Source organism: Humulus lupulus, chromosome 9, assembly GCF_963169125.1.
Source record: "Humulus lupulus chromosome 9, drHumLupu1.1, whole genome shotgun sequence".
Taxonomy (NCBI): Eukaryota; Viridiplantae; Streptophyta; class Magnoliopsida; order Rosales; family Cannabaceae; genus Humulus; species Humulus lupulus.
In genome coordinates, this window is record NC_084801.1 from 142,071,846 (window position 1) to 142,081,478 (window position 9,633).

A 9,633-nucleotide genomic window follows, 5' to 3' on the forward strand; every position below is an offset into this window, starting at 1 on the left:
TAAAATGAAAATTTAGAAAATATTATGTTTGGATTAAAGCTTGGAATTTGAAAAGGTTTATTGATCATATTTGAAATGTTGATTAAAGTATTTGTCAGTTGTCCCTCATTATGTTTATTGTCAAACGACACTCTTTTGGACATGATAGATGGTTATGCATAGTGTTTCTTTTTTTTATTTCAAATTTGTTGTCTGGTTTAAAGTTGTGCTTCGAATTTATGTTGTGGGTTTTCATTGAAATTTGGTGCATCGAGTTTGGAAAAAATTTGGAATTTAATAGCTGCTAGTGGTTTGATTTTAGGGCTAGTTTGTGCATTTTATGTTGTGAGTTTGGACAGAGATTGTTGTGTTTTTTTTTTTGGATGAAAATTTGGATTGAAGTGTTGGTTATATAATGATTCTTGCTTTTTCACAAGTGGATTTGTGATGATTTTTCCGCATTGATTTTATACTGCCTTTTAGGTTTTAATATATAAGACAAAGAAAGATTCAGCCAGGAGTACAAAGGATCATGATAGAAGAAAATTACCTCCCCAAGTGAAGGACTAGTTATCCGTGACTAGATCAGTCGTGAGGAAATGCTCTTGATAGTATTTTCCCACTTTGGATTTGTAAGTAGTATCTGTCAAGAAGGTGCCTGAGTTTTCTTGTGATAAAAATGAAAGAACCTAGAGTTGTTGTGGTTTGTGTTCGACTTGAGATCAAATAAGTTATTGATCTCATGTGGAGTAGGAGTGGGCCATCTCCGTTGCGGAAATTATGTACGCAAGTATACACAATCGTAACAAGTAATAAAATAACAAGTAGAGTATCGTTCCCACGAGGACTGTTACTAATTACCAAGAATCAATCTATATTTCTAATTGATTTGACGAATAATGAGTAGAGAATTCACTAAACTAAAGGAATAAAACAATAAAATAGAACAATAGATGACTCAATAATAAATATATTGATTCAATGGATAAAGATATAGAGTTTTTAACTTCATCAACTATCCACACATGCCTCTCTAATATGAATTTAAGAATTCCTATCTCTATCGTGATAGCAGATTACAATTGTAAATTATATTCTTACTAGGATTTATAACTCTCTACAATAAGCAAATCTCTTATATCTCTGTGGTAAATTAACATATCGCGGGCATTAAACACGTAACCCCTCAGCTACATAAATCATACAGGTACACTCATCGAATATAAATTTATGATTATTTGACTATAACATATTTATTCTTCACTTCTCAGATCTCAGGTTAAAATTATATAAATCACCAATTAGTGGCCAATTAATCACAAACATTAAACACAAGTCAAACAATTCACAATATTGATAGGAAATTCATAAAAACTGCATTCGATAATCATAAGGTTTCAAGAAAAATCCATTAACACTCTAAACAAGAAATTAGTTTGTGAAAAAGAATAGAAAGAGAAGAAAGTGAGAGGAGTAAGAGAAAGAAGAGAGAGATCTAAAATAGTCTAAAATATTCTTTTTATAGTGATAAGGTTGTGAAAATAATTCTAGATGTTTCCCTTGTTATTTGATAATGCTCCAAAATATCTTTATTTGAATTTCAAATCCCGTAACAATAATTTAAGCCTCAAAATATTATGAATAACATGCTTATATAATCTTCAGGAAAATCAACCAATAATCTAGAATTTCAGTCAAAATATTTTTCCAATTCACTTAAATCCAAACAAAAATAAAAGCTCTCATAATCATGATTAACAAATAAAATGCATTTGAATCAATTCATGCTCACAATTTTTTTTCATTACAATCAATCATTATCTCATAAGCTTCCTATACTTACTAATCTCCACAAATGTAGACAACACGTGCTCAAAAATCAATAGGACTTTCATGGCTTATAATGGAATGGCTTAAGTAAAGGTAGATGAAAAATTCATTTAGGCTCAAATATACCATAAGCATACAAACCAAACAAACCAATTTTATAACAAAACAATCCCAAATTTTCCAATCTTTCTTGCTTTAAGAGAGAATTCATAAACATGATTTTTTTTCTTTTCCTTTTTTTCATTTCATTTTTTTCTAATGATACTACACTCCCCCAAACTTATTTCTTTATATTGTAATTTGAAGTGTATTTCATTTTCAATATTTTTATTTCTTTCTTTCTCTCTCAATTTTTCTTCTCCTATTGACACCAATTTCCAAAACTAAACCCCATTACAAATCATCTCCCAATTACTTTTCATATGCTCATGATATACACCAAAGCGAAAGGAAAATAACTAAGTTTCAAATAAGCTCAAAATAAGTGTCAAATAACAAAAATATTCACATTAAGCTCAAAATGGGGTAACTAAGGATTCAATAAATCACGGTTGGTTTGAAAGGCTGAATCGTTCCAAAGAATTGTAACGCCCCGATTTCCCGAGACGTTACTTAGGGAGTCCATTTAAAAATAATAAACAATAAATACTTTAAGACACTAAGAGAAAATATTTATTTAAAATTTAAACAGGCAATGAGATCTCATTATTTAAAAATAAAAATGTTGGACGCTAGGTTTAATAACAACAACATAAATAAAATAACCGTTCAAGTCTGAAAATTTAAAAACATAACATTTATTTCTAAAAACATAACATAACTGGAGCCCAGCCTCTAACATGTTCCGTCCATGCCTCGAGTCTGCACCACTCACTGCTTTGCTTTGCCTTTACCTGCACATAGAGTACCTGTGAGCTAATGCCCAGTAAGAAGAGCTATGTAGGACATAACTCCCCAAACCAGAGAACATAAACTTTCAGTTGCCTAGAGGCATAGGCTATCACCTTACCAGACTGCATCAGTACACATCCCAACCCTTGTTTTGACGCATCACAGTAAACCACAAACTGCCCATCCTCTAAGGGTAAGCTGAGTACAGGTGCTGATATAAGCCGACTCTTCAATTCCTGGAAGCTCTGCTCGCATTTATCTGACCAGGTGAACTTCAGATTTTTTCTTGTCAATTCTGTCATCGGTGCTGCTATCTTCGAAAACCCTTCGACAACCCTCCTATAATAGCCTGTCAAACCCAGAAAACTTCTGGCTTCTGAGGCATTCTTTGGTCTTGGCCATTCTTTCACTGCAGCAATCTTTGCAGGATCTACTTTCACTCCTCCATCGGTGACAATATGACCCAGAAAACCAACATCAGATAACCAGAACTCACACTTCTTGTAATTGGCATATAGCTGATGCTGTCTCAATCGTTGCAAGGTTATACATAAATGCTCCTCATGTTCTTTTTCTGTCTTGGACTAGACCAATATATCATATATGAACACAATGACAAACTGATCCAAGTACACCTTGAAAACCTTGTTCATGAGGTCCATAAAAGCTGCTGGGGCATTTGTGAGTCCAAACGACATCACCAGAAATTCGTAATGCCCGTACCTGGTTTTGAAGGCTGTCTTTGGTATATCATCATTCTTGATCCTCAACTGATGGTATCCCGACCGAAGATCAATTTTCGAAAACACCTTGGTCCCCTAAAGCTGGTTGAATAGATCATCGATTCTCGGTAAAGGATATCTGTTCTTTATTGTGACCTTATTCAGCTCCCGATAATCAATACACATCCTCATAGACCCATCTTTCTTCTTGACAAAAAGAACTGGTGCGCCCCAAGGAGAATAGCTCGGTCTGAAGAACCCCAGGTTAAGTAATTCCTCCAATTGAGTTTTAAGCTCTTTCAATTTAGCTGGTGCCATTCTGTATGGTGCTCGAGATACTGGCGTTGTCCCGGGCATCAGATCAATTACAAATTCTACCTCCCTGTGCGGAGGTAAACCTTGCAGTTCTTCTGGAAAAACATCGAGGAACTCAGCTACAACTCTTGTCTCTTCAGGTCTCCTTTCTGTCTCTTCGGTTTCATTGACCATGTTCACGAGATACCCCAAACATCTGTGTTGCAACATTTCTCTAGCTTTCATCGCTGATATGATAGGAGTTCTGGATTTCTTGCTTATGCCTTCGAACTCAAATAGATCTCTGCCTTCTGGTGCAAAGACCACTTTCTTGCGTTTATAGTCAATAGATGCTCCGTATTTGGAAAGAAAATCCATCCCCAAAATTACATCAAAATCAGACAAATCTAATACAATCAGGTCTACATACAATTCCCTCCCATCTATCCATAAAGGTACAGCTTTAACCCAATTTTTAGATATTACAATTTCCCCGGAAGGTAACATAGTCCCAAACCCCACATTAAATAATTCACTAGGTGCATTTACAACATTTACAGTTCTACTAGAAATAAAAGAGTGTGATGCACCAGAATCAAATAAAACTTTACATGTGATATTGGCCATATGGATCTGACCTGTTATGACGGAAGGACTTGCCTCAGCTTCAGCTTGGGTGATGGTGAAGACTCTGGCTGGGACGTACTTGTCATCCTTCTTCTGTTCTTCCATATTGCCAGATTGTTCCCATGTTGGAAAAATACGCTTCACGTGACCTTCCTTCCCACATTTGTAGCAAACTCCAGCTCTGCACTCACCAAAATGGCGTTTTGTGCACTTAGGGCAAGGTGGAATGTTTCTGCCACCATTTCCACCAGGACGATTGTCATTGTTGGGCTTGGGTCATTTATCATTTCTGGCTTGGCTTGGCTGGTCCTGTCCCCTTTTCCTATTGTCATTGGAGGTGGCTGCCCCACTCTTCTTGGCATCCCTTCTAGCAGCATTATCTTTCTAGATTCTCTCTTCGCTTCTTTCAGCCGTAAGAGCCATTTCCACCACTTCAGCATAGGTGAAAACACCTCTAGAAACAATCTCCACATCTCGAGCTATCATTGGTTTCAGACCTCTCACAAATCGGTTTGCTTGTACCTTGTCAGTAGGTACAAGATCCTTGGCAAACTTCGCCAACCGATCGAACTTCTATGCATATTCTGTCACCGAGAGATTACCTTGAGTTAGCTTGGTAAATTCATCCATTTTTGCTGGTAACACGACTGAATTGTAGTATTTATCATTAAACACCTGTTTGAATCCGTCCCAATCCATAGTGTTAACATCCCGTGATTGCTCCACCACCTCCCACCAAATCTGAGCATCTTTTCTCAGCATGAAAGATGCGCACACCACTCGTTCATTGCCTTGAACTCCCATCATGTTCAAGATCCTCTCCATCCCACTGATCCACTCCTTTGCCTGGATTGGATCGATGCTACCTTCAAACACTGGTGGGTGTTGCTTTCGAAACCTTTCAAACAAAGGTTCCATACGATTCTCCGCAACTGGTAACCTTACAATGGTAGGTGGCTGCCTAACCATTGGTACTTCAAACCTTACAGGTGGCCCAACTTGCTACCTCAGTTAATTGATCTCTATGTTTTGTCTTTGAATGGTCTCTTCCATTCTCGCAAAACGTTCCTCCCATCCTTGTGGCAGTTTGGGCTGTGTTGCATTCACTACTGCTCTCCCCCTACCTCGACCACGTCCTACTCTGACTGATCTACGAGGGAGCATTCTCAATTTCCTAAACCACACACGTAAATAACTTATAATGAAAATGAATTATTGCGGTAAAGAGATCATTATAAGAGAACGCTAAGTACGTAAATGTGCATAGTCAAAAAGCAAAAATTCTTAAGTAATCTTTAACCGCTTACAGTACAGTGAGTCGAGCTCGTCCTTGGCAATGAACTTTACATGTTAGGGCTTATAACAGATTCTTTAGGATCGTTTTGCTCTGATACCATACTGTAATGTCCCAATTTCCCGAGACGTTACTTAGGGAGTCCATTTAAAAATAATAAACAATAAATACTTTAAGACACTAAGAGAAAATATTTATTTAAAATTTAAACAGACAATGAGATCTCATTATTTAAAAATAAAAATGTTGGACGCTAGGTTTAATAACAACAACATAAAGAAAATAACCGTTCAAGTCTGAAAATTTAAAAACATAACATTTATTTCTAAAAACATAAAATAACTGGAGCCCAGCCTCTAACATGTCTCGTCCATGCCTCGAGCTCGCACCACTCACTGCTTTGCTTTGCCTTTACCTACACACAAAGTACCCGTGAGCTAACGCCCAGTAAGAAGAGCTATGTAGGACATAACTCCCCAAACAAGAAAGCATAAACTTTCAGTTGCCTAGAGGCATAGGCTATCACCTTACCAGACTGCATCAGTACACATCCCAACCCTTGTTTTGACGCATCACAGTAAACCATAAACTGCTCGTCCTCTAAGGGTAAGCTGAGTACATGTGCTGATATAAGCCGACTCTTAAATTCCAGGAAGCAGCCATAGTGACATGGGGCGTTACAAGAATTGCCTAAATCATCTTCCTAAGCATGTATTATCTAGGATTTTATCTCAAAAAATAAGCAAACAAGTTCTAAGATAAAGTCAATTTCAATTTTAATTTTTATCTTAAAAATTAAGCAAGCATATATAATATTAAATCACATAAAATTTATTAAAATCATGATTATGCTCTCAATTATTTAAGTAGACAAAGTAAGAATATAGGGTATAGATTAACACTCTATACCCATTCAAGGAGATTTGAAAGGGAGCTATGTCAAAATAATTAGCTACCCCTTTGAAGTAATCATGGAGAGGAAGGGTTGCTCCTGCCACGATGTTATACATCGACCAGGCACTGTAAGCACCTCTAGGAACATTGGCCTTTTGATTGGGAGAAGGCTTGTACAGGGTTATTCCGTTGCTCGAGAGAACATTGGGCGGGGCTATGTACCATGGGATGTGATCATTTTGGATGCCAACCTTAGAAATAGTTTTGGTGAGTACCAGCACATAAACTTCTTCTTCAACTGATTGAGGGATTGTTTTGGATGTCTTCGAGTTGGCCGCATGTCGACCAACGTGGGGGTCCTTTTTGTTTCTCTGGGCCACTTTCTTTACTCTGACCATGGGAGTTTTGCGTGTTGAAGTCCTGTGCCTTGGTGGAGTAGTAGTAGGGGTTGGTGCAAGGACTATAGTTTAAGAAATTGGAAGGGCAGGTTACTCTGTATCCTCGAACAACAAATCTAAGAGGTATTCTTCTATTGGCCTTTTACCTCCCCAATAGTCTTGCATGAATATCTAAGATGAAGAAGGGGAAGTGAGAATCTACGACCAATAGAAGGAATAAAACAAAGAAGAAAATAAAGGCTACTCTATATAAACACAAGATTTTATCCCACCAGCAATATTTAAAGACAAACAAATTGGAACATATGACCAGTGAAGATTTCAGATCAAAAAGTGAAAATGAAAAGTTTTTTAAGAAAACTTTTCATTTTTCAGAAAGGCCGGAAAAACCTGGTTTTTCCGAAGTGTTCAAAATCAAATTTATACTTCAATTTTGGGTCTAAAAACTTTAATTCTACCATAGTTATGCCTACCTAATTTTTTTATGTCCTATAAAGTACATTGTACTTCCTAAACCTCAAATTACATACCCCATTTGCCGAAATTTCAAAAAATCTCAAGAACACCCATCGATTTTTTCACAAAATTTACAAATTAAAAAAAATAACAATAATCATGCATGATTATAAGAATAAATTGCTCGAAAACAAGAGGAAAGGTGAAAAAACTTACTTGGAGCAGAGATTGTAGAGGAGATCGATGGATTTGTGTGAGTATTTCCTTCGGATTGCTTGAGAAGTTCTTCAATCTTGAAAATTTATGATGTTCTTGAGGAAAGAGAAAGAAAATGTAAAAAAAAAAAAGGAAGGAGGGGAATTTATACACTCGAGTAGGGCAGGTCAAAAGGTAGGATTAGAAATGTGTCTTTTCAAAGTCCTGAAAAATGGGAAACCATCAATTTTCACCTAGGGCAATGCGTCAGGTTGATGTTTGCTTTTTCAAGACAAGTGAAAGGACGACTGAAAGGACAATTCAGGTGGGGTTGGTTGAAGGGAATATTCTGTTAAAAAATGTTTATCAAATGTTGTTCGCATATAATAAACTTTGGGGGCAAATGTTTCACCCAAAAACAAGCTTGATGATGTGGCAAGGAGTTCAGTTACGTGGCGGTTCAAATGGCAGCCTAGTCAGTAAGAGTCTCATTGACCCTTAACCAGAAAACAAGAAAAGATTCAAGGAGTCATTTTGTCACTGATGCAGACTCACTTAAATGTTATTCGTGGAATTGTTCACTAGGCTGGTCGATGCCTACTTGATCAAGGTTGGTTAGATAATACACAAAGAATGCTTAGAGTTAGTTAAAACTAGATATTTAGTTATCTTGCATTATTTTATTTATATTTATTATGTAAATCAGGTAAGGCCAACAACCCATTTATGTACATTCCTAAGCCTATAAATAGAGGTCTAAGGGAATCACTGTTTCTTACGCTGTAATTCTTTAACCTCTACAGAATTTACTATTTTAGGTGCTTTTATACACAGACCTTGTATTATCTCAAACTCACAAAATTCATTTGATCCTACGCATCTGATCAGGGGTTTGAGACTTCTAAATAAATAAAAGTATCTAAGTGGATGTAGGTTATTACCATTCTTGGGTGATCTGTGAAATCTGTACGCAAGTATACGTAGTCGTGTCAAGTAATAAAGTCTGTAAGAACAGAGATTGTCCCACGGAGACTATTAACTAATTACCAATAATCATTTTTCACTTTCTATTTGGTGATTAAAATAAAGATGAATGATTCTAAACTATGAACACAAATTAAATAACTATAAACAGAATAATAAATCAACAAATTAAGAATCAATAATAAAAAGCCTAGGAATTAATTTCATCAATTTTTCATTATATTAATTTTACTAATAAATTCTAAATGTCTTCTTCTTATTCTAATAGCAGGTTAACATAATCGATTCCTATTCTTTTTCAAGATATAAGATCTCAGCCTATATGCAGGTTTTCTACATTTATGTGATAAAATTAAACATATAAAAGACATTAAGCATGAAAACCTAATTACTACACAAGTCATACAGGTACTTTCGTCCAATATGCAACCTATGTCTATATAATGATAGCATATTCAATTCTCATCTTTTGAATTTTGAATCAAAACCATTAAATCAAGTAAATAGCGATCAAGTATTTACTAGCATTAAGCAAACATCATATAAATTAGAATAGAGAAGAAGTATCAATAGAACATCATCGTAAAATTAAATTGAAATTCAAGTGACTACAATAATCCCTAGATAAAAGATTTAGTTCATAGATAATATAATGAAAATAAAATTCAAATAATTGTTCATAGAAAATAACCTAAAGAATTCAGATGAAGAAGAAATTTAGAAAGTCATAAACCAGAAAAAGAAATCTAATTACAACAATCTTTTCTAGATCTAGGGTTTATAAAACTAAAACTGCCTCTAAATTTGCAGATTAATGTCCATTAAATAGTTTTCCAATGCTCCCAAGTGAAAAGACCGTTTTGTCCTTCTAAAAATGGCTAAAAAATCTCAAAACCGCATCGATAGTGCCATTAGCAGAGTCAAATTGCATCAAAAATTGAGGTACTAGCGTTGTAGCACTAGTATTGTAGCGCTATAGCGCTACTCTTCAGGATTTTCAAGCACTGTAGCGCTAGTTTTGTAGCACTATTGACAGAAACAAAAGCTTTAAGGTCGTCTTTCTAGTGCT